This window comes from Protopterus annectens, chromosome 15.part0 (assembly GCF_019279795.1).
Source record: "Protopterus annectens isolate FY-2018-M chromosome 15.part0, PAN1.0, whole genome shotgun sequence".
NCBI lineage: Eukaryota > Metazoa > Chordata > Ceratodontiformes > Protopteridae > Protopterus > Protopterus annectens.
The window spans coordinates 458,206,385-458,230,802 of record NC_056749.1 but is presented as its reverse complement, the minus strand read 5'-3'; the positions used below and the strand labels follow the sequence as shown (position 1 = coordinate 458,230,802).

The following is a 24,418-nucleotide window of genomic DNA, read 5'->3' as shown; positions in this document are numbered from 1 at the left end:
CTCCTCTTCCCCTCTCCTACGTGTTCTTCCAAACATTAATGCCACGGAGTAGAGCATAAGCTTTAGAGTCCCTACATGTTTAACAAAGACAAAAAAGTCCAATATTTCCAGGTTTTCATGTTCTGTCTTGTTTCACAAATATAAGTAATGCTTTGTAATTCCACATTTGTTTGTCAATTTCTGAGTTGCTGGTTTTATTCCTGTTTATGTCCCTCTCCCAAATCCAGTCTCTGCTTTATTCCCAAAGTGCTCTTAGTTCTTTTAGTCAACTCTTGCGCTTTTATTAGTCTCACAAGCTTTTTCTGTTGAAACTGGAAAATGTTTCATTGGCACAATCTCTCTGTGGTATTTATTACCAGAAGAACATGAAGCAGAATTTCCTTCTCTTTTACAGCTCACTTTGTCTTGGTCAAACTTTTGTATTTCCTCCTTAGCATGTTCTGCATCAAAAATTATTTTCTCCCTCCAGTAAAGAATATTGTAATTTATATATTTTATATAGAATGTACACTGCCTTTGTTATTCTAGCTAGAAATTTATGATAAGATTGCATGCCTGTCCTTTTAAGTTATCTCTGTATGTATGTAGAAAATGTGATTGTATTTAAATTTCTTTTGTATTTGGAGCTTTTCTCCCTGGGCTTCCACTGAAAATGGGCACTTTTTGGCCCAGTGGACCATCCCACTAAACAAATGCAAATAAATAAATAATATTCTGAAGATAGCTGGGTACAGCAGTTTGAATTTCATGCTTGCTTCTTGACATTCCTCGATTAGCAGAATACATTTCCTTCTCTTCTGCCTGGTGTACAGTGAGTAATCATTTTCCACAAATACTCTGTCTCCCACTTTTAATACTTTGTCCTTCTACCACAGTTTTGTCAGAATCAACTCATTTTGCACCTTTACTATTAAAGGTCAAGGCTGCCTTCTCATGGCCAGGTTTGGAGCATACACACGGTGTGTGCTTTCATTTAACAGCTCCTGCTTTTATAAAATTAATACAGTCTGCTCCTTCCAGCTCCTCTGGTACAGCAGAAAATCTCAGTTTTTCCCTACGTGCTCTGTCCTCTAATTCTATTTTTTTAAACATCTCTCTTTGAGCTGTCTCATTATTCAGCCAACCTTTTCTTCATTTCAACCTCTGAGTTTTGCAGTTTTATCACCTCATCTGAATATCTGTTTAAAGCTGCTTTCATTTTTTCTAGCCTTTTGTTATTTGAATTGATATACTCTGTCAGTGTTTCATTTATTTTAATCAGCTCTGAGTACATTTGACTAATTATTTCCTCTAGGTTACTGGAAGTCATGTCTTGCACTAAAGCTGGAGTTTGTACTGCTTTTTTGCTGAACAGCTGCTGAATTCTTGCAAGTCAGTGTTGTTTTTAGTCAACTTTTGTGATTGATTTTCTTTCAAGTTCTCTGAATCTCTTTTTTGCTGGCATCCAGGCAGTGCACTTACCAGCCAGTTACTGAAATTTACCCAAAAATATGAGTTTACTGCCTGTCTCATCTGTGTTTTTGTTTTCACACTAGGAGAGCTACAATTAAGATGTTACTCAATGAAAAGCCATCTTGGAAGTCATGATAAACACTGTCTCAATCAAAGAAAGGCGACAACCCACAAACAAAGAATGGGTGGTCTTTATCTTTGCTGAATACAGTGTACAATATTCAAATTTGTGGAAAATTCTCTTTATTTTTCTCTCATGAATACAGCAAATATTTCCAATAAGGTGCTAAATTATTGGTTTCTTAATTTCTGCACTGCATGGTATTTCATGACAGTTTATTCATGTACACTCATCACATTATCTTTGAAGTGAAACACAGTTTTAACTTAATAAAAATGAAGCACCTTTGGAATCTGAAAGTAGGACACAGAGGACTCTGCCTGTCCAGCAAGTGGTAATATATAAACAAAAAAGTGAATCTGATAAAAAAATAACATGGTGAATAAGTTATTAAACAGAAGTGCTGGATAACATGAATCTCTTCAAGTGAGGAAGTCTATCAAGGTTGTTTTCATGTTTCTTAAGGGTGCTTTACAGATTCCAGTGAATAAACAGAGCAGCACTGAATACTGTGACCAACATGTAATCAAAAGGCCACCATAATGCAGAAAACTGCCTCCTTAAGACCATTCATTAAATTTTAAACTGTTGTGAAGCATAAGAGCATTAAACAACACAAAATTAATTATTCTTTGAGTTGGAATCAAGTCTGTAGCATGGGAAGCAAACTGGTGGTGTATATAGAAAGAGAAGATCATAGAGCCAGCTCACTAGCTCAGGTATGTCTAGTCACCATACTGGTGACTTCTAGTTGTCAAAAGGGCTGGTTGTTTTCAGTGGCAAAGTAGCAGCCTGAGGTACAAAGCATCAGTTCATATGGTTACCAGATGGATTGGATGTTTGGCGGAGTATGTTGTAATCTTACAAGAACATCCTCCTCCTCAAGGAAGGGTAAACCTACCTGGTGGTTATCTACAATAAATAAACTCTGTAATAAAAGGAAAAAAATGCTGTCCAGGACCAAGAAGGAACAGGTGTCTAATTGGATCCAATGTCTCTTTAGCCTGAGCAAGCAAATAAGAGCACTGGTGAAATCCTCCAAAGCAAACTTCGAGTCCAAACTGGCCACATCTACGAAAGACAATTATAAGGCCTTCTTCACATGTCTGCAATCTCAAGGGAAACACCCAGATCTGCTCAGAACTGGTAGTCAAGCTCACTACATATACAAGCACTGTAGATACAGCCAACCTGCTGGCAGACAGCTTCAGTGAAAACTTCACTCCTCTGTCCCCCTTCAGTAAAACAGGACGACCCCAGTACCCCTTATCTAGGAAGCAAGTCATCATTGCCCTCTCAAAGGCAAAAAATACAGCCTCAGGGTGACCCGATAACATCCCAGGATGCATCCCACATGAACTCAGACAGAAACTTGCAGCACCATTAGGCACCCTATTCAACCAAAGCCTGAGTACCAGCTTGGTCCCAGCCAAGTGGAGAACAACTACTGTCATCCCTTTGCACAAAGATGGAGCATCCACTGATCCAGGAAATTATAGACCCATCAGCCTAACTAGCCTAATCTACAAGGCCATGGAGCGGATTATCATGGACCTCATTAACAAGGACATTGGCAACCTCCAGACACTTGATCCCACACAGTTTGGTTTTGTCAAAGGGAGGTCATGTCTGTTAAATTTGTATGACTTCTTTGAGACAGTTGCCAAAAACGAGGGGAAGATGGTGCACACCATCTACCTTGACCTGGCTAAAGCCTTCGATACTATTCCCCACTCAGGTATAATAGATAAACTCTCTCAACTAGGCATCAATCCCTATGTTACTAGATGGATAGCAAACTGGCTCACTGACCGAGCCCACCTAGTCAAAATAGGGGAAACCACCTCAAGTAATAGACCCATAGCAAGCGGTGTCCTCAAGGATCGGTCTTGGGGACTCTGCTATTTGAGATATACTTCTCAGAGGTGGAGGACAAATCTAGTGGGTTATGGCTGATGAAGTTTGGAGATAACTGCAAGCTGAGTGCTGTCATCAATTCTCCTAGTGATGTGGACATCCTACAAGAGGGTCTCACCCAAACAAGTGACTGGTGCCAGAAACATGGCCTTAAATTGAATGCCAAAAAGTGCATCATCATCTCTTTTGGAGAGAGTGATGTCCCCATAGATTATCACACTGATAATAAGGTACTAAGCATGAAATCAGTCATGAGGGACTTGGGCATCCAGGTTGATAGCAAACTTACTTTTGACCACCATATTGCCTCTGTTGTATGGAAAGCTGTCTACATGGCCCACCTCATTAGTAAGGATATCTCATCCAGGGACAGGTGGTTATAACATCCCTTGTTCCCTTATAAAACCCATTATTGAGTACAGTGCCCCTTTTTGGCATGTACCTCACAAAGCACATGCAGCAGCTGGAGAGACCACAGAGGTTCATCACCCGGAGAATCCAGGGCCTAAAACATCTACCCTACACAGATAGGCTAAAAGCCCTATCCCTCTACTCAGTCTCCTACAGACTCTTCAAAGGTGACCTCTGTCTGGCATACAAAGCAATTCAGACCCCACCATGAAGGGACTGCTACATATCTGCAAGTCAAGCTCCACTCGAGTAACCCACAAGTGTTGATCTCAACCTGGTCTGTAACATCAATAGGACATGTTGGCGGGACAGATTTGTATCCTAGAGACTCCCCTTTTGTGGAATAGACTCCCTCTTCATGTAAAGCATAGTACCTCATTAAACCTTTTTAAGTGCAACCTGGATAACTGGATGCGGAACAGAAAATACACCCCTGGGATTCCACCTGCGCCTCTGCTGGACAGTGGCATAGGGTGCTGACTTGTTGGAACATGGGCTAAATTCTTGGCTAGGCTTGTAATGACCTCACAGCTAACAGCCTAGTAAATTCCTATTATTGTATGAACAGCACTACTGAATGAGGATGGTGTGTGACAGATCCTTTGTCCAGCATGTGAAAGCACTCTGGTATGGTGCATGTTTAAACATACTGTAGTTTCTGCTTACCAGTGACATGGATGCTGATCAAACATTGCATGAAAGAGTGTTAGCAATGCAACTTGCCTTCCTTCTACTGAAGCAGGTTCTGTCTCTAGTCCTAAGCCTGAGTAATCACAAGGCTTTTCCCTCAATGATAGCATACAGCTTACCTAACCGAAGGACATGTCTGTGATACCTCAATAAAGGCTATCCATGACTAGAGTAAGGCAGGACAGAAAGTCAATGGAAGAATCCTGAAGGACCCAAGATTCTAAGATGCAGGTACAGTGATGCATATAAAATAGTAGGTAACAGTAAATTGAATCACTGTGTCTGGGTACTGCATCATTTCATTCTGTATAATTTCCCTTTGTATGTGTACTATAATTAGCAATTCTTTCTCACTTTGTCCCAAATGAATTGTTTAAATGATGCCTTAAAATGGTATTTCTCAATTACCTATAGACAGCCATAGGCAAAATTATGTAGTTAATAGTAAAATAATAAAAATAGTCCATAAACTGCTCTGATGTGACAGAAGGAGTCATCAAAAAATCTGTGTATGTGTGTCTATACACACACACACACACACACACACACACACACACACACACACACACACACACACACACACACACACACACACACACGTGTGTGTGTGTGCGAAGCAGAGGAAAGGTTAGATGATTGGTATGTGAAATGCATTAATTTGCAAAGGTATACAAGAAAGGTGCACAAATACAGCATCCTTTAGAGTAAACAGTGCTTGGCCTGGGAACAGCATATGCTGCTACAAAAGTATAGACAGAGGATTCATTTAAATTTCAAGGCTACTAAGTCTTGTGACCACTATGCCTTGCCAGTAGCAGCCCTTAAGCCATACCCCTTCTCTAAGAGGGCTTAACAAGTAAAGCCCAGGATGAATTTTCAATACCTATCCAGTTATCTAGATCACATCAGCAATGTGAGAAAATATTCCTTATAGAGTAAGAGCGCAGCTGTTTGAAATATACTGCCAGCTGGGGAGGGGAAAGTTTGGGCAAAGAAAGTATGCAAGAATTCAAGAGTTCAGAAGAAAGTAGTAAAAATATGCTTCCTGGAAGGAAGACAGAAAGGAAAAGGCAACTCTCCAGAAAGCAATTGTACTGTAATACTGTAATATGTATGCCAATTTAGAAGTGCAGTGAACATTTTAATTTCCACTATCTTCTGTGTTTCTATACTATGACCCTTGGAAATTTTCTAATACTGATACTAATGCATCTATATTACAGAAGCCTTTAGCTTATTCTCTGATTTTGACACAGTGCCCCTTACTATTATTGGTTTTATCCAGATTTCTTGAGAGGTATGCATATTGCATATCATAAACACACCAGGCATGCACACCTACAAACAATTTCTATTCACCAGTTCAAAAAATGTATGTTCTTGTTAACTGGGAAGAACCCAAAAACACAGGGATGACACGCATACTGTACATAGAGGGCACCCTAGCTAAGAAGTGAACCAGAGAATCTTTTGCTTTGAAGTTATTTATTTACTTGATATTTGTTTACCAGGGTGGTCCGAATGGGTTTACAGAGCCCGTTTGCAGCGGAGGCCCCAGGAGAAAAGCTCTACATACAGTACAATACAAATACAGTATAGTCCATAAGTAATTTATTTATTTTATTTCACATTTGGTAACCGGGAAAATCTGACTGGACACAAGTCCTTTTTTAGCGGAGGCCCGGGGAAGAAAGCTTCATGTTTAGGATGGATACACAAAATTCATACACAGATATTAATATATACAATTTTACAATTTTGGGAAAATTGTTAAGGAAATAATACAAGCGACATGAGGAATACTATACAAAAATAAGATGAATGAATGTAAACTAGGTTACAAGATATACTACACACCTAGACGATTCTATAGAGTTATATCTTTATAGACAATTTTAGTCATTCTAACAACATATACATAGAATATGAGTAGATAAATTGTATGAAAATAGTATTTAGGTAGTACAATGTATGACATCAGCTGTTATAGTACATGGAAAATAATAGCTGAAGAGTTAGTGATGCAGAAAGATAGTGAGAGCGTTAAGAAGAATAGAGGCATTACAGACTGAGCAGTAGCTTAAGGATATGATATAGAAACATGGGAGGAGTTAGCCGAGACTTAGGATCTTGCACATTGTGAGGAGAGAAAAACTGGATGAAGCTAGTGTGGAAGAAGAGGAAGAGCTGAACATTAGGCTGGATCAGGCTTGGAAGTGACAATACCATCCACTCTGCCACATAAAGGAAAACTATAAGAACACAAACTTATGCTGGTGTGGTATCTTTAGGAAAGATGTGAACCCACAGTTGACAAAGACCTTCTGTGGATAGAATGCTTGTAACCTTGTGTATTTTACTGTAGTGGTCTGTAATCCTGCACATGGCACAGAAGTGGGCATGTAATTTGAGTATTTTGGATTAATATATGCAGGAATAAGTAAGCAACAATCTTTGGTCATACAAATACAGTGGATATAAAGTCTCAGAGATACCACATCTAGTCTATGGCATTTGCATCTTCAACTTTTGGTGCAACATTATATTTCCTTTTGTTTGTGTACATCATATGTTTTATATAAAGTTCTGCTGAACTGCTAATACTGGGAAGGTGTATGTACACTTATCTTGCTAATCGATTTTTATTTTCTGGGCAGCAAACAATATGAACACACACACACACACACACACACACACACACACACACACACACACACACACACACACACACTACACACACACACACACACACACACACACACACACACACACACACACACACACACACACACACACACACACACACACACACACACTTGGTTTAAAGGGATAGAGCTTAATTTAAGCTGAATTCTTCTGGATTCTTATCCAGGGCACAGGCAGACTCTTATTCACTTCTTCAAACATTCCAGGTTCTTCAAATAGCAGGGAGGAGGAACTGGGGACAAGCAAAAAGAAGAATCTGCAGTGGGGGAAGGGGAGAGGGAGGAGATTTCCAATGCTGTTGTGCAAAAAGGAATCTGGAATGTCTTGTAACAGACCAGTTATAGTGCATTAGTGCATCCTAAACAAAGTACGGGAATTCAGGCTGACACTGTAATTTGACAACTAAGTTTCTTAGATGCCTTTATTTGCAGGAACTTTGTTGACCACTGCAGGTTTAAAGAAAACAAATTTCTAAATATGCTCGCTGGCAGGTAAGATTTTTGCAATACTACTTTAGTGCTAAACAGCTGTAGATGTTCTATGACCTCTAACCCATGTTATGAAGGTTTGTGTCACAGTGCACTGTGTCATGTGCAGACGGTATTAATGTTATGATGGAGATGAAACCCTGTTCTTTATGTTTGTTGTCCATTTGTGTCCAAGGAAAGTCACTGCTAATCCTTGTATTCTGTACCCTAACCTGTCACTAGGTATTTTTATATTAGTTAACAATACCAGATCAGTGATACTCCTTGAGAAGATTAATTCTAATTTGTATTTAGTGGTTATTTCAGCTCTAAACAGACATACAATCATACCAGTCTTGGCTGTTACTGTCTAAATGCAAACAATACTAAATTTTCAATGTTAAGACATTTTACCCATATTCACTTCAATTATTAAAAAAAAACAAACAAAAAAAAACTGCTTAATAATAATAACCAAAAGGACTAAAAAAAGTTTAATCCTTAATAATTCTCCTTTATTTGTAGTCAACTGGTTACTAGTCATGTATGTAATTATGTTTTTTCTCCTCCCCTTTGTTAGATGATGCACTACTCAAGTTTCCTAAGCAGTGAGTTAATTTTTTAAATACATTTTTTTGCTTTATTAGATCAGACACATGTATATATATATATATATATATATATATATATATATATATATATATATATAGCATGGTATACTCATTGTCTTGTACTCATCTTAGTCTACCATACTCATGGCTTATTGCAACACTTTCTTAGACCCCCCCCCCCTTGCGTGTTCATCACTGAAGAATTAATTGTTGTACATGAGGCTAACCATACATCTCAATGTGTTAATGGAAGAAATCTGGACAAAGCCTGACAAAATGGGGGGGGGGGGTCAAAGTCCCAAAAATAGGGACATATTTTAAATAATGCTCTTAGAAACTTAGAAAGTTGCTAGAGTACAGAGTTTGTATTAACATACATTTTCTGAAGGATTTAAAATCTGAAACTCAAATGTATGTCATTATCTAGTGAATTCAGTCCTCAGATCATACCAATGATTTGATAGAAAAACACAGATTTTATGAGGAACAAACCAACGACAGGAGGCAAAAATCTGGACATTCTGTGAAAATTTGGAAATTGAGAGGTAGGAGGCTAATTTATCTCTTATAAGAAGACAGATATTTCTGGATAATGTGCATAATGTAATAATGGAGAAAGGGTCAAGATACTGCAAATAGAAAGATGTTAACAGTCAAACAGTGTGCTGAAAATGGAACAGACAAACAGCATAAAACTGTGTCAGTCCATTTTTTTTCTCTAAATCAGAGACAAATCCAGAAATAATCAGAAGCAAAAGTTCCAATCAAGGACATCCATTCACTTTGAAAACTGACAAAATAATAATCTAAATTAACATGCATTTTTCGAAGTATAAGTAATCTGTAACTTTAATGATTGCCACGGTGTATTGCATATAATCTAACATATTTTCTTCCAAAAATCAGTACTTGTGGAAGGTACAGAACAAAATTGTGAGCAAGAATCAGGGACAGTTAACAGGTATGACTGCCAGTGCCAGACAGAAGCAGCACACGTTACTACTCTGTATTGTCTTAACGTTATTTTTTTCCTCTTTCTTAGGAATAGGATTCTTGTAAATGCTTCTAGTCTTTTCTGAGCCTAAGGGAGTTAGAAAGCATGTTGTACATGTTACATCATTTATTCCTCTGCAATGACAATAACTCATTAACATATTTAGGCTGCAGGACATCACTTTCCATGACAGTCACTCACAAAGTTAAGTGTCAGGCAGATAGAATAAATCTTAAAAAGTGAGGTGAAAAATTTGCATTTTTCAGTAGGTAACAGATAACTGGAGGGATGTGTGAGAAAAATATTTAAAATGAAATGGGGATAAGCTGGTTCAGTGCAATGCAGTCAAGTGCACTCTGTTGTGATGTCCATGGCACTGGTGCTACTGCAGTGTATCACAAAAGCCCCTGTTTGAAGTCATGAATGGAAACACTTGGGTGTCTATTAAAATGTTGGCACTCTTAATGCTGAGTGCCAAAACATGAAAAAAAGGCCAAAAATGCAGGAAAAGAGTGCATATTGACCATTCTCTTCTCCTTTACCTTTTTATGGGGCCTCATATATATATATATATATATATATATATATATATATATATATATATATATATGTGTGTGTGTGTGTGTGTGTGTGTGTGTGTGTGTGTACCAGCTCTGAGATCACTATACCTCTCAGAAAAAGGAACATTTTTTGAAATGGCCATCTCAGACTTGTATATGTAAACCCATTTGTTTCATCTGTACAGTTTCCATATTATTGGACTTGCTGAAGTGGATCCTGACATTTAAAATGGTTCTCCACAAACTGCTTTAGATAACAACAAATTATATTGAGCATCCCATGTAAAAAGTGCATATTTTTCCCTATACATCAAAACAGCAAAACTTAATTAATATAGCAGACAGGATTAAGATATGAACTGTTAACACACTGCTTCCTGCAGTCAAGATTACAGGGTTTGATTCCTTCTACTTTCTTTTATATAGAATGCAACTTTGAGCTAGTCAGCTCACTAAAAAGTACTGCGCTGGGCCACCCATGAAAAGGGACAAATGCCAAATGGGCTTAACAATGAATAAAAGCATTGAAATAAGAAGGGGAATTTCTTCAGAAAAAAATATCCAACAGCCCACAAAAAAAAATAATTAAAATGTGGCTCTATACATTATTCTTGAACAACATTTGTTTTTATGATTGAGATCACTTGACTGTTAACTATTTTGCATTCTCACTGATCCCATCATGGAAACAATACATGAAAGTCAATATTTTATGTACAGAAAAAGTTCAGGTCTGCTTGGATATTTGAAGAGCTTGCCTCACCATTTGGCAAACTCGGGGACTGAACATTCTTCGTATACAGAACAGTCCATGGGGAGGGCGGAATATTCTGCCAGTCCTTTAATGATAAGGACAACAAGCAATGGAAATGTAAGGAATCATATACCCCATACATCATAATACTTCCTGTTCTTTTGAAGAAACAAACAAACAAGAGCAGGTTTGGTTGGGTGAGAATGATCCAACCTCCTACCTGTATAGGGGCTTATGTCCCCAGTGCTATGGAAATCTTTTTCTCTCTTTCACTTTGATGAATGCCCCAGCGTGTGTCTGAGAGGTAAGACTGGAAGCTTAGAAAGGAGGTTAGTAGGATTAGGCTTGGAAGTACTATTTGTTGAGGATACTTCTTTTAAGTGTTACAATCTGCAAGGTCTAAGAAGCATAATGTACTAAAAATACAAACTCATATAAGATAAAAAGATGCTGATATATTACTTTTTTAATTGATTCGATTATTACTATGGATTTAAATATGATTCACAATATATGACTTAACTGTGAATTGTTGGCATTTTCTGATTATAACAGGTATGCTTTAAAGTATGAAGCAGACATTCTGAAGTGCCAGTCAAAACTACTAAGACCAATAGTATGAATTCATGCAAATGGAAAAGCATTCTGCAGTTTGTCTCTTTCCCTGAGGTTCAGTGACCCTGGAGTTTGTTTATTTAGAATCAGAGAGAGGAAGACAAGAAGCGCCCACCAGCATGAACTGTTGTTTTATAATGCTCACAGCTGTGGACATTCACAATTACAGGCTTCACAGTTTCAAAGTTGTCATGATTTTACATGTGTTTTTCTATTTCTGTTCAATGTGTTCACACTTTGTGTGAAATGTGGTACTTTTCCTGGTACATACATGTATTAAGTAAGTAGTTAAGTTTACGTCAACATCATCATCATTACCTCCTCTTTCCCATTTTCTACATGAGGTCAGGGTGTTGTGTCAACTGTCTCCATTTCTCTCGATTCAGTGCCACTCTTCTACCTTTTTTGACAGTCATACCTGAGTGTCACAAGTCTTCTGTCATACAATCCATCCATCCATCTGTTTGCTGGTGTCCTGTTGTTCTGGTTTTCTCTTTCCTTCTTCTTGTCTGTCCAAAATTTTCTTCATCTTCATTTTCTACTTTTCTGCACGTGTCTGAACCACCAAAACCTGTTCACTTTTACCTTCTCTTACTTACAGTTACTGAAGCTAATTTGGTTTCTGCTCTGATCTCATAATTTCTTCAGATTTCCCACAGTGTGCGTCCTACCACCTGTCTCAGTTGATTCATCTCCATCACCTCAAGCTTTTTCAACTGTTCAGCTTTAATGCCCAGGTTTCTATACCATACAGCAGTACTGGTTTTATCACTGTTTTATATGCCTTACTCTTCAACTTCTTTGACATTCTTCTGTCATACACTACCCCTGACTCTATGCCAGTTGGCTGTAGCCCCCTCTTCTTCTAGCTCTGACCTCCTCATTCAGATTTCCCTTTTTCTCAACCACCCCTCCCAGATACTTGAAGTTGTTAACCTGTTCCACTATTTTCCCTTACATCTTACATATCTCATCTTCTGATTTCACCAATTTGCTGACATTACAACTTTCTTATCTGTACTCATTTTCATTCTATGGGTTCATAGGTGTTTACTAAGCTAATGACCACAAGGGCCTTTTTAAACCTAGCCATGCATCCCAAATCTCTGACAAGTTCTGATACACTTGATAAGTGTAAGCAGGGGTTTAGGAGATGAACCATTTATGGGTTACCTGGGTCCATTAGAGAGATAGGTGCCAAACCAGGGATGAATTTCCGGTTTCCTATCCAATTATGCAAGTTGCACTTGAACTGAGTTACGGAGGAACTCTGCTTCACATGGATGGGGAGCCTGTTTCATAGATGCAGTAATCTCTGGGATACATACCTCTCTCTCCAACAGGACCTATTTATATCACAGGCAAGGTTTAAGTTTTTAGAATGGGTAATTCTGGTGCTGTTTTTTTGTGCCTATGCAGGAGGTTCATCAAAGTGGGGTCTGACAATGCCCTGTATGCCAGGCATAGATCTCCCTTCAAAAGCCTGTAGGAGACAGAATACAGGGATAGCTGCTTGAGGCGCTCTGCATAGGGCATTTTACTTACTCCCTGTATTCTTTTAGAGATGAACCTCTGTGGACATTCCAATTGTTGGATATGCCTGGTTAGGTACATACCAAAGTACTCAATGACAGGTCTGATGAATGCCAAATACAGTGGAACAATGACTTCCTTGTACTTAGATGCCATAACTTTGTTTATAAGCTGTGCAATATAGAATGATTTCTTCACCACTGTAGACACATGATGGTCAAAGGCTAGATTACTATCTATGTGTGTTCCTAAGTCCCCGACTACTGGGTCAACCCTAAGGGGTGTGTTGTCAATATGATAGTTACTAGGGATGGATGACTTCCCAAAGGATACTATTATGCATTTCTTGTCATTTAGTTTCAGTCCATGGCTCTAACACCAGTTGTTTGTCTGTGTCAATCCCTCCTGGAGAAGATTTGTGTCAGTGTGAGATTTAATGACAGCTCCTAATTTGCAATCATCTTCAGATTTAATCAGCCAGAGACCACTGATGTTGACCTTGACCTCTGAGAAGTAAATGCCAAAAAAGAGCCGTCCAAGGACTGATCCCTGAGGGACTCCATTTGTGACTGGCCTCTTTGTAGAGGTGGACTCCCCAATTTTAACTTCCTGGGTCCTGTCTATGAGTCATTTGTCTATCCACTGGGTGACATACGGGTTTGTACATAACCTCTTGGGTTTGTCAACAATGCCAAGTGGAGTATTGTGTCAAATGCCTTGGCCAGGTCAAGGTAGGCAGTGTGAACAATTTTGCCATCATCCATTGCTTTGGTGACCTTCTCAGAGAAGTCCATCAGGTTGAGTAGGCATGATCTGCCCTTGACGAAACCAAACTGGGTTGGGTCCAGTGCCTGGAGGTTTACTATATCTCTGTTGATCATCTCCATGATAATTCTTTCCATGGCTTTACATATAAGACTAGTGAGACTTATGGGTCTGTAGTTTCCAGGGTATGTAGATGGCCCACCTTTGTGCAGAGGGATGACTGTTGCCTTTCGCTATTCATGAGGCATGAAACCTGTTTGGAGGCTACAGTTAAATAGTAATTCCAGAGGCCCTGATAGGTCATGTTTCATGCTATTTAGAAGGCATCCTGGGATATTGTCTGGGCCCACTGATGCAGTGGTCCTGGTCTTAGAGAGGGCATTAAAGACCTGTTCCCTAGTGATAGCAGGGGGAGTTATATTTGATGATATTTCCTGAGGGAAGGTTGAGGGGGAGAGAGGGGTAAAGCTGGAGCTGAATTTATCAGCCAGGAGGTTTGCTATGTCTTCTGGCTCAGTGTAGGTGGTTCCATTTACAATGAGCTCTGCACACAATTGTGTATTGCCTTTGAGGCTGTAAATATAGCTAAAGAATGCTTTGTGGTTGTCCTTGGCCTGGGAGGCCAAACTTACCTCAAATTTGGCTTTGGTAGACTTTATTTGTCCTCTGAGTTGTTTGTTTAGTTTGATGAGAGTGTTTTTATCCTGCTGGGTGCTGCACCTAATTTTTGCCATGATTTTCTTCCTCCTGTTATACAGCCTATTGATTTTGTGATTCCACCAGGGTGGCTTGTTTTTTGAGATGGTTCTGTACTTTTTCCTGGTGGGTGCAGCTGCCTCTATGCAACTATTAAAATGCTTGTATAGGGTTTCTGTGATTAGTTCTGCATAGGCAGCAGTGTTCTCAGGGTTTATGGGGCCTTGAAATGGTGTCTTCAGTTTTGTATTCCTTCAATTCCCATATCCTTTGCTGAAGTTCTTGCACAGAGTCTGCCTGTAATGCCACATCATCTGCATACAGCCACACTGTTGATTTGTCCCCTATGACTTGTTTGCTAATGTAGTCCGTCACCAGTGTGAACAGCAGTAGTCTCAAAGCTGAACCCTGATGCACACGCATTCCCACTGGGGACCCCTCTGTGAGACCAAATACTATTTTTATTTGAGAAACTGAGTCCTTAGACATAGCCTGCTCTAATTCTACCATTGGTCTGGGACTTTAAACCACTGCAGGGCTGCCCAAACAGCATTGTTTGGACTTGTCATATGCTTTCCCTAAGTCTAAGTATGCTAGTTGTACTCTTTCATCATCTCTAGCTTCTTCTCCACTATCTGTCTCACTGTAGACATCGAGCTGGTTGTGCTGCATGCTGATCTGAATCCAAACAGCTCATTTCCCATCTTACTTTCTACTACTTTTTGCATTTGTTTATCAATCACCATCTCCAGAATTTTCGTGCAGTGTGATAGGAGTCTGATACGTCTGTACTGCCTACAGTTGTGGATGTCACCTTTGTTCTTGTACACTGACACTAGTATGCTTATTCTCCAGTCATCTGGGATACACCCTTCTCTCCATACTGCTATGAGTACCCTCAGTAGACATTTCTCCCCTATCTCACCCAGCATCTTTATCATATCTGCTATGACCTCATCTGAGCCTCCTGCTTTCTCTGACTTCATTTTCCTTAGTGTTGTTCTTACTTCTGCTGTGGTGGGCTCCTCTTCTTCTTTCACCAAAGGGTATCTCTGGGGCAGTAGGGTTTTTGTGGGGTTTTCTTAATTCAGAAGCTGTTGGAAGTACTCCTTCCATCTTTCTTTGTTGTCCTGTGGACTGGTGAGCAGGTTGCTGCTAGAATCCCTTATGAAGGGTCTGACTATTTTCTTTATCTTTCTGTCTTTGCCTTGTAACCTGATAGTTTCTTTGTGTCATCTACTGAGTCACTTTCCAGAAGCTGATGCCATGTTCTTTGCTATTTCAACTCCTTTCTTAGCCTCTTTGTTAGCCAACCAGTATTCCTTCTTAGCCTGGGTCATCTTTTCTATTTCCCACTTTTTTCCTACATTGCTTCTTTTTTTGATGACTTTCTGGACTTTTGCATTCCACTACGAACTTTTCGTATGTATCTTGCTTCCATTTCTGGCTCAGATGCATAACTCTCCTACAGTCCTTACACATGCTGTTTTCAGATGCTGTCTTTCTTTTTCTTCAAATCCACCTATTTCCTCTTCTCCCTGAGTTGCTAGAGACCTGAAGAACTCTTTGAACTCTTGTACATTCTCTCCAGTCAACTTTCAGGTCTTCAGCCTAGTCTCTGCTGACCTTTGAACCTTCTGTGATCACTGCTTGTGGCTGATTGTGGCAACAAGTGTTTTATGCTGAGGGTCAACTGTTTCACTGGGGATGACTTTGTAGTCATTGACTCTACCCCAATGCCCTTTCCTTACTAGGAGGAAGTCCATCTGAGTTGTGTGCCAGACACTTTTGTATGTGATCTTGTGTCTGTCTCTCTTGCTGAACCATTGGTTGGCCACCATCAAGCCATTTGCCAGACAGAAGTCTAGAATAGCTTCTCCTTCTTTATGTTGCTCCACCCATGTTGACCCTGGCACTCCTCATATCCTGTTTATCTGTGCCGATATGTGCATTCAGATCATCCATTATCAACACCAATTCATGGTATCCTGCTTTTCTAGTAAATCCTGCAATTGAATTCGGAATATACTCTACAACTTTACAACTCTGCTGTGAGACATAGGCTGAGATTATGAATAATACCATATCCTTACACTAGAGTCTAATTTCTATTGAGTTTGTCAACAGTTGTGATGACATCCCTCACTGTCTTCTGAAGCCAGGAAAATAAATAATGGGAAGAAATAGCCAGGGAATTGTTATGGCTAGGCTTCTATAGGCCCTAGGGCTGATAGCCTAGTACCAACCTATGAACCTATGAACCTATGAAGCCTCTTCCTCACCACAATTCCCACAGCACTTCTAATCTGTCCTCCTCCTGAGTAGTATGCTTTGGAAACCAAGCCAAGTGGCTTTCCTGAACTGCCCTTCCATCTTGTCTCCTGGATACAGAGGAAGTCCAGCCTCCTCCTTACCATTCTGTCATCCACTTCCAAGCTGCATCCTGCCAGTGAACCTTGAGTGTAGCAGTCTTTAGTTCATGTTTGACAGGTTGATTGGTTTTGCATCCAGATTTTGCTCAACTAAGCTATCCCAGGTAACCTAAGCTAGGCAACTGGACACCATCTGGTTAGTAGTTTATTGATCCAGGACTGCTGAGTTTATGTTGGGCATGCACTGACTAACAGAGGCACATACACCCCTTCCACTCTTAACATGGGCTCCTGGTGTAGGTCAGAGTAGGTCGGGTCCTCAACCCACTTACCAGCAACAAATATTCATGCCGATTTTTGGTGACAATAGTGAACATGAACAAATCATTTAGAGCAAATTTTTACCACATCAAGTGGCTAGCCCTGACACTACTTGCCGCCTTTGATCTGTGTTCTCCTATCAAGATAATACTGCACACCACAGTTAATGCCCCAGGCAGTTTGTATATAGAACTCTTCCCCCCATACACACCATCTAGAGTTTGTGCTGATGCCCACAACTACATTCTTGGGTGAGTTTGACATGGAAGCACTCACCATATTTTTGGGAGGTGGGAGAAACTCCACAGAGACACAGGGAGAATATGCAAACATTAGAACTGAACCATGTATCTTGATTATGGGAGGTGGAGACCTTAATTATGGCAACCGGTCTTCCACTTTTGCATTGACTTGAGTTCCATACTGATACAACCTATTAAGGATATGTCAAAAGTCAGATTTCAGAGTAACCATTCGAGGAATTTGCAGGTATAATGTTTAAGAAAATAGCTTAGATCAGAGAACAAGTTATGTGGCTAAAAGTTTGGTATATAGCACAATGACGTAGTATAAAACAACACATGCACTCACCTACTACTGAAACATTCCATCATCAGATAATACTGGCTATCTATAGAAAGTGGTTAAAATGTGGTAGGATAACTGCCTGACTAATAAGAAGCAGATGTACTGATGGTGAATGAGGGCATTGTGGGACAGAGACAGGGACAGCAGCCAATGCACTAATAGGTTATTGCAGTGTCTGAAAAGTTAAATTATCAGGTTAGCATCAAAGACATTCCACAGTTTGGGGCTGCTGTGTGAGAAACGTTACTGACGTATCCCTTTACATGAGATTATAGGAACTAGAACTAATAAGGAGTGCAGATGTTTCAAAAAGTCTTAGCTGCTGCAGTGGTGTAGAGGGATAAAACACTGACTTACGCCTAGTCAGCCATGTTCTACTAGCTGCTCAGGTGACAGAGGTCAGCTGGGGGGAAGGGGCTACTGCATGGGTGTTCCCTGGTGGAAGCTACACTGAGGGGGTGTTGCTCAAAGAGAGGTGAAGAGAGGTAGGCAATGATGAGCTACTGCAGGGGCAGGACAATATGCTGCAAGCCCCTATTGCATGTCCACTTCTTGAGCATCACCACACAGCCACATTGGAAGGGAGGGATGATAGGTAGGGTATAACAGAACCCCCTACCTCTCAACTGTCTAGATTTTTGCAGAATGTCTAGATCTTTTCCTTATATTTTTGGTCTGTTCCTCATAAAATGTTTGGATTTCTGGCAAATAATTGAGGACTGAAGCAAGAAAACATTGACAGACATTTGAGTTTCACACTTCATACCCTTCAGAAAATTCATGCTACTGCAAAACCTGTTATTGTATCACCTTTCTAAGTTTAGAAGAGAAATATTTAAACATTATCCCTATTTTGGTCCTTTGTCCTCCCCATTATTTATGGATTTGTCCAGATTTCTTGCACTAAGAGGTTGAGAGGTATGACCTCCCCTCCCGGCAGAATGGTAATGGCCAAGACCCCTAGGACATCCTTAAGCTTCATGACCAGCCCCAGCTTGTATTGAAAGAGGTCCAGAGGACTGAGGAATAGCTGCCAGACCCTGTAAAAATATGGGCTGGAGTGCTGTAGGGTGATGAAGGGAAAACAAAGATGATCCAAAAAGTCTTCCTAAAGTAAAGCAGTGAGCTAAAGCTTGGGCTGAGTAGGAGTGTAGTTCATACTCATGAAATAAAGTAGTCCAAATGGAGAAGTCCTAAAATAAGAAATACAGAATTACTGTAAATTCCTAATGGCAAATGCGCAAGAATATCAAAACAGAAGAAAAGTGAAATTCTATAATATTATAATACCTCTGGAATAAATTTTACCAGCTCACTTACATTACCATTATCCAAATGGCTGCTTCATTCAGTTTTATAAAAGTTGAGACTTGGAAAGCAGAGTGAGCTTCTAACATCAGCAAGCTGTCACTAGCAGTTAACAAAATAGCTGCAACATATTTATGTTCACATTACACTAGCTGTACCATTTCTGAATGACACCAGTTTGAAGCATGGCACAGTTTAATGACAAATAGTATTTATGCAGGAGGGTAAATGCTGCATGTGTTTCACTGTAAAGTGAGGCAATAACTATTCTCCTCTTCTCTAAATATTCTATCGCGTATCACCTTCTTTGCAGGTCTCATACCCTTTTTCCTTTTATGTCCATCATCTTTAGTTCTGTCCCTATCACCTGTTTCCTGACAAAGCAGTGTGTTTTATACTCTGTCATAACACGTAACAAATGCAGGCAAAAGCAAATATAGTCACTAACAAATAAACCCACAAGAAAAAAGAAGAAGAAGGGTTTCAAATCCACCAAATATACTCTGGTGGTTTATGTTGACTATCGGTTGTCAATAAAGTATGCATATTTGGTGGATTGGAGTCCCTTCTTTTTTATATTGTATCATCCCATGTTCTTCTGTAACTGCAGTGCATATGCCAAGCTTAGTCTGGTGTTGTAAGCCTGTCTGTCTGTCTGTCTCTTTCTCCCTCTCTGTCACTCCTACCATTTTTTAATCAACATTGCAGATCCTTGGTCATTGGAAGTGGTAATGTTACTGGTCAGTACAGGTATGAGGCAGTAATCTACAGCAATTCTAGCGGTTTTAAACTACACAAAGTCATAGGAGGGAAGAGGGGTTAGAGCTAATCCTGGTTCTCAAGAACTGTAGAACAGAATTAATTGTGGAATTACTCCATTGAAGGAAATGTGTGTGCACACAAACACACACACATTCATTTATACACCACCTACAAACCTACAGGCAGTTTAGAAGATCACAGCTGGATTCATTCTGACACAGTGATGATACTATGATCTCATTCCCAAAGTTCAGAAAAGTAAAGTTGTCACTAAAACATGGCTTGCACCAGCAATACACACAATATGTCTCTATTAACATCACCCATTTTTCTTCAGAACTTTCTTCTCAAATGTAAACTTTGACCTGTAATACAAATAAAATAATTTTTGCATGGGGGCAAACCCCCTGCACCCCTACTTCTTTATCTATACTAACGTCAAGGTCAAGGAACCCTGAAGTAAGGGTTTAATTTACTTATCATCAAAATTCTGTGACCCTGACAATGTCAAGTCACAATATTCAATAAAACAGGGATTCTACGAAATAAATTTTCCATAATCTGGTATGACTAACCAAAGTCAATGTAAAACATTAATTTTGCACTAATTAACCTATGTGCATGTTTTTCAAAATAAGAGGAAACCAGACTGCTCAATAAAAATACACAGAGACAGGGAAGTTATATGCCCTCCACAAAAAGGCACCCATACTAGGAATTGAACTGGTGATCCAAGTACAGTAGGGCATTATTGCTTTCACATGCTTCACTATGCCACTTCAAGTTCAAATTTGTATGTGCAGAATAGCACTGAAATGAAACTTAGAAAACATATTTTGAGGGGTGCAAAGCTCCTTGAACACATCCAGAGAAGAGTACAGGTCAGACTGTTGTTAAGAAATGCTGATAAGTAATACGTGAAATCTTGAATTTGAATTAGACACAGTGCAGTGTCCAATATTTTGTCAGAAGGTACTTTTATAATACTGGTATTACAAACCACTAAAAAGGGTGGTATGTGTATCCTGTTAGTATACTGAGGTGTCAAGTGAAGCCACTAAGTCAAAAGGTATTAATATACAGATATAAAAATAAGAAGTTCAACTCCTGTTTTATATTTTTTTAGACATGAATCAAGCTTTAATTGAAACTCTATGGACAATACAAAAAGTCACCCGTTCCTCATGCATGGTGCACAATGCCACAACAGTGGCTGGCCAGTCATTCTCATTAATTGCATTTCAAATAATATTTAATTCTTATTCCATCTGGTCTCACCCAGAACTAGCAAACATAAATATCAAATATAACATTAAGCATATCACACCCATTTGTCTTTTTTATTCTCTATTCATTTCAAAAGTACTAATCTTCTCTTGAATATTTGCTTCATGTTTTTTTCAGATATTCAACTACTTCCATATTCAGTAAAAATATCTGACACCATCTTACTACAGTTATCCCTTATACCCTTTGAAAAACATTGATTATTCCTCCCCTTGTGTCTAATTTAACCAAAGCATCCTTCTTGCTAATAGCTTTTGCCTAAGCTTGAGTTCATTGCCTGCTTGATTGTCTTCTTCACAGACCTGATTTAGGAGACCCTTTACTTGTTCTGTCCTAAGCTCCTCAACAGATTTCCAGTTTCTGGTTATTCATTTTTTGCCACCAAAATTGTTATCCATGTTAGTTGCACCTTCTTATTACTCATGTAATCCCCATGACTTAGACCCATCAGAAAAAGCTCTTTGGTTAGCCTACCATATAGTCCCATAACACTGATTATTAAAGCTTCTAACTCTTATTTATAGTTGTCTAATCTTCAGCAGCTCAAAAAAAACATGTTCCCAATCATCCCACTCCTGCACTTTACATCTCTATTACTGATCCTTCCCTCCCAGGAACATTTGCTCAGCATGGTTGGGGTAAAGAAATATTTATGTAAGCATTTCCAAGTGGAAATATAGTTTTGCAATCACATTGCTTTACCTGGGAGTACAAAGGCATTCTCTCACCATTCTTTAATAACACAGCCTTCTTTTATCTTGGTGCATGCCCCTAGAATGCCCCCCTCTCTTTTTTTCTTGTCTATTTGTAAGCTTTTGTGTGTGACCAATTGCCCTTGTGGAACTTCATATATTTGTTTAAGTTGAAACAATTAATAAACTGCACTTATCCAATACTCTCGGCACAAGCAATTTCTTTGGCTTCTCTAACCAGAGCAGAGTAATACAGAAAGTAGCTCTGCTTAAGATAGAATCTCACCTGGCCTCTTCCATGCTTGCTACTCTATCCCCCATTAATAGTTCTCCCAATAGACAAGATGAGTTTTTAATGCTTTCCACCTTCATGCTGGATTACTCTCTCTTCTGTTTTCAAATCTAGCGCCTATGGAAAGAAGGTTTGAACACTGCTGTATGAACTCGTTTATCTGATACATAAAAAATATATTCCCATTCCACCCTATCAAAGGCTTTTTCTGCATCTATTGAGATGAGAGCCACCACTTTTCTTACTATAAGTGAATCTTTAATAATCAGCAGTACTATGTTAATAATATCAAAAGTTCTTCTCTGTGGCAAGAACCCACACTGATCCAAATGTATCAAGTTGCCTGTGACTCGAGTTAACCTATCTTCCAATATGTACATGAAAATTTTATAAATGTGGTTTCAGATTGTAAATGGTCAATATGAGCTGAGTTTTTCAAATCTCACACCTATTTTTGAAGAATTACTATAACCTCCATCTTCCATGATTCAGGAATTAGATGATCCTCCATAATAGCATTAAAATCTTTACCCAGCATTCTGCAAACCTGTCCCTCTCAAGTCTCCAGAATTCTACTAGAAGCCTAACCAATCCAGGGGATTTGTTCACTTTTTGTTTTTTTAATATACTTTCTATATCTTGTACTAAAATCTTCCTAGTTAAATATGCCCTTTTTTTCTTCAAATAAAGATGGAAGGTCTAAGGTGCTCACATACTTCCTAATTTTGGAGGTATTATATTCACTTTCTGCCTCCAGAGTATACAATGTCTCATAAAGTCTCTGAAAAAACAGCAATATATCTCTATTTTCAAACTTTTCCTCCCAACTTCCCTCATACTGAGTTACCTCAATCTTTCCTCTACATTCAGCTGCCTTAGTCTTACTACTAATGTCTTTATCACTACAGGACTGAACTTCTCCGAACCAAGACCCTTTTATCTTCTTGTCTCTGCAAATCCAATTTCACCTCTCTTTCCATCATGAATTCCATTACTCTGAGCCCCCTTTTCTCCTTTGTAGCTGTCTCAATTCTTGCAAGACTTGTTTTCTTCATTCACCAACCTTTAACCTTATCTCCGTTCTATGTGTTTGAATTGCCCCTTTAAGGCTTAGTTTTAGCAAATAGGTTCATAGGTGTGTACTAAGCTAATGACCACTAGGGCCTTTTTAAACCTAGCTGTGCATCCCAAACTTCTCACAAGTTCAGGTACCCTTGATAAGTGTAAGCAGGGGCTTGGGAGATGAAACATTTATAGGCTACCTAAATCCATTATAGACATAGGTGCCAAACCAGAGATGAATTTCCTGTTCCCCATCCAATTGTCTAAGCTACAGTTAGGGAGGAACTATGCTTCACATTGATGTGGACCCTGTTCTACAGAAGGGGTAGTCTCTGGGACACATACCTGTATCTCCAGCAGGTCCTATTTATATCACAGACAAGGTTTAAGTCTATAGAATGAGTAATTCTGGTGGTGTTTGTTTTGTGGATAAGCAGGAGATCCATCAAGTGCGGTCTAACAGTGCCTTGTATACCAGGCATAGATGTCTATTCCACAGCCTATAGAAGACAGAATACATGGATAGGGCTTTGAGGTGGTCTGTATAGGACATGTTAATCATGCTCTGCATTCTTTTAGTGAAGAAGCTCTGTGGACATTCCAGTTGTTGAATGTGCCTGATTAAGTAAATACCAAAGGGGACATTGTACTAAATGAAAGGTCTGATGAATGATATAAACAAAAGTATGGCATTTAGGTCCAAAGATGTCATTTTCCATTGTATTCAAGTTGCAAAACATAGAATAATTTCCTCACTACTGTAGACACATGGTAAAAAGCTAGAATATTGTCTGTGTGTGTCCCCAAGTACCTGACTACTGGGTCATCACTTAGGGGTGTGTTGTCAATATGATAGTTACCAGGGGTGGATGACTTTCCAAAAGATACTATGATGCATTTCTTGGCATTTAGTTTTAGTCCATGGTGTGACACAAGTTATTTGTCTGTGTCAGCCCTTCCTGGAAAATATTAGTGTTGGTGGGGGATTCCATGACTGGCCCTAATTTGCAATTGTCTGTAAATTTAATCAGCCGGAGACACTTTACATTGGCCTTGACTTCAGAGAAGTAATTGCAAAAAAGGAGCTGTCTCATGACTGATCCCCCAGGAACTCCATTTGTGACTGGCCTGTTTGTTGAGCTGGACTTACAATTCTTACTTCCTGGGTCCTGTCGGTGAGCCAACTGTCTGTCCACTGGGTGACATAAGAGTTTATACCTAACTTCTTGTGTTTGTCAACAATGCCTGAGTAGGGTATTGTGTCAAGTGCATTGCCTAGTCAAGGAAGGCACTGTGAATCATCATTTTGCCCTCATCAATTGCTTTGATGACTTTCCAAAGAAGTCTTCCAGGTTGAGTAGGCATGATCTGCCCTTGATGAAAACAAACTGGGTTGGGTCCGGTATCTGGAGGTTTCCTATGTCATTACTGATCATTTCCAT

The 24,418-nt window shown here is 39.3% G+C and overlaps 1 protein-coding gene across 2 annotated transcripts in view; it reads left to right on the top strand.

Annotated features, from left to right (window-relative positions):
- The window catches only part of HEPH (hephaestin), a 995,050-nt gene that overhangs the window by 107,652 nt on the left and 862,980 nt on the right, over positions 1-24,418 (top strand). Inside the window, exon 1 of one of the 2 annotated variants that reach the window (XM_044057196.1) lies at positions 7,659-7,788. The exons of the other annotated variant lie outside the window; for it this stretch is intronic. The gene's annotated coding sequence lies outside the window, so the exon portion shown is untranslated. Of the gene's footprint in view, positions 1-7,658; positions 7,789-24,418 lie in introns of those variants that run through there. 2 annotated transcript variants of the gene reach the window in all.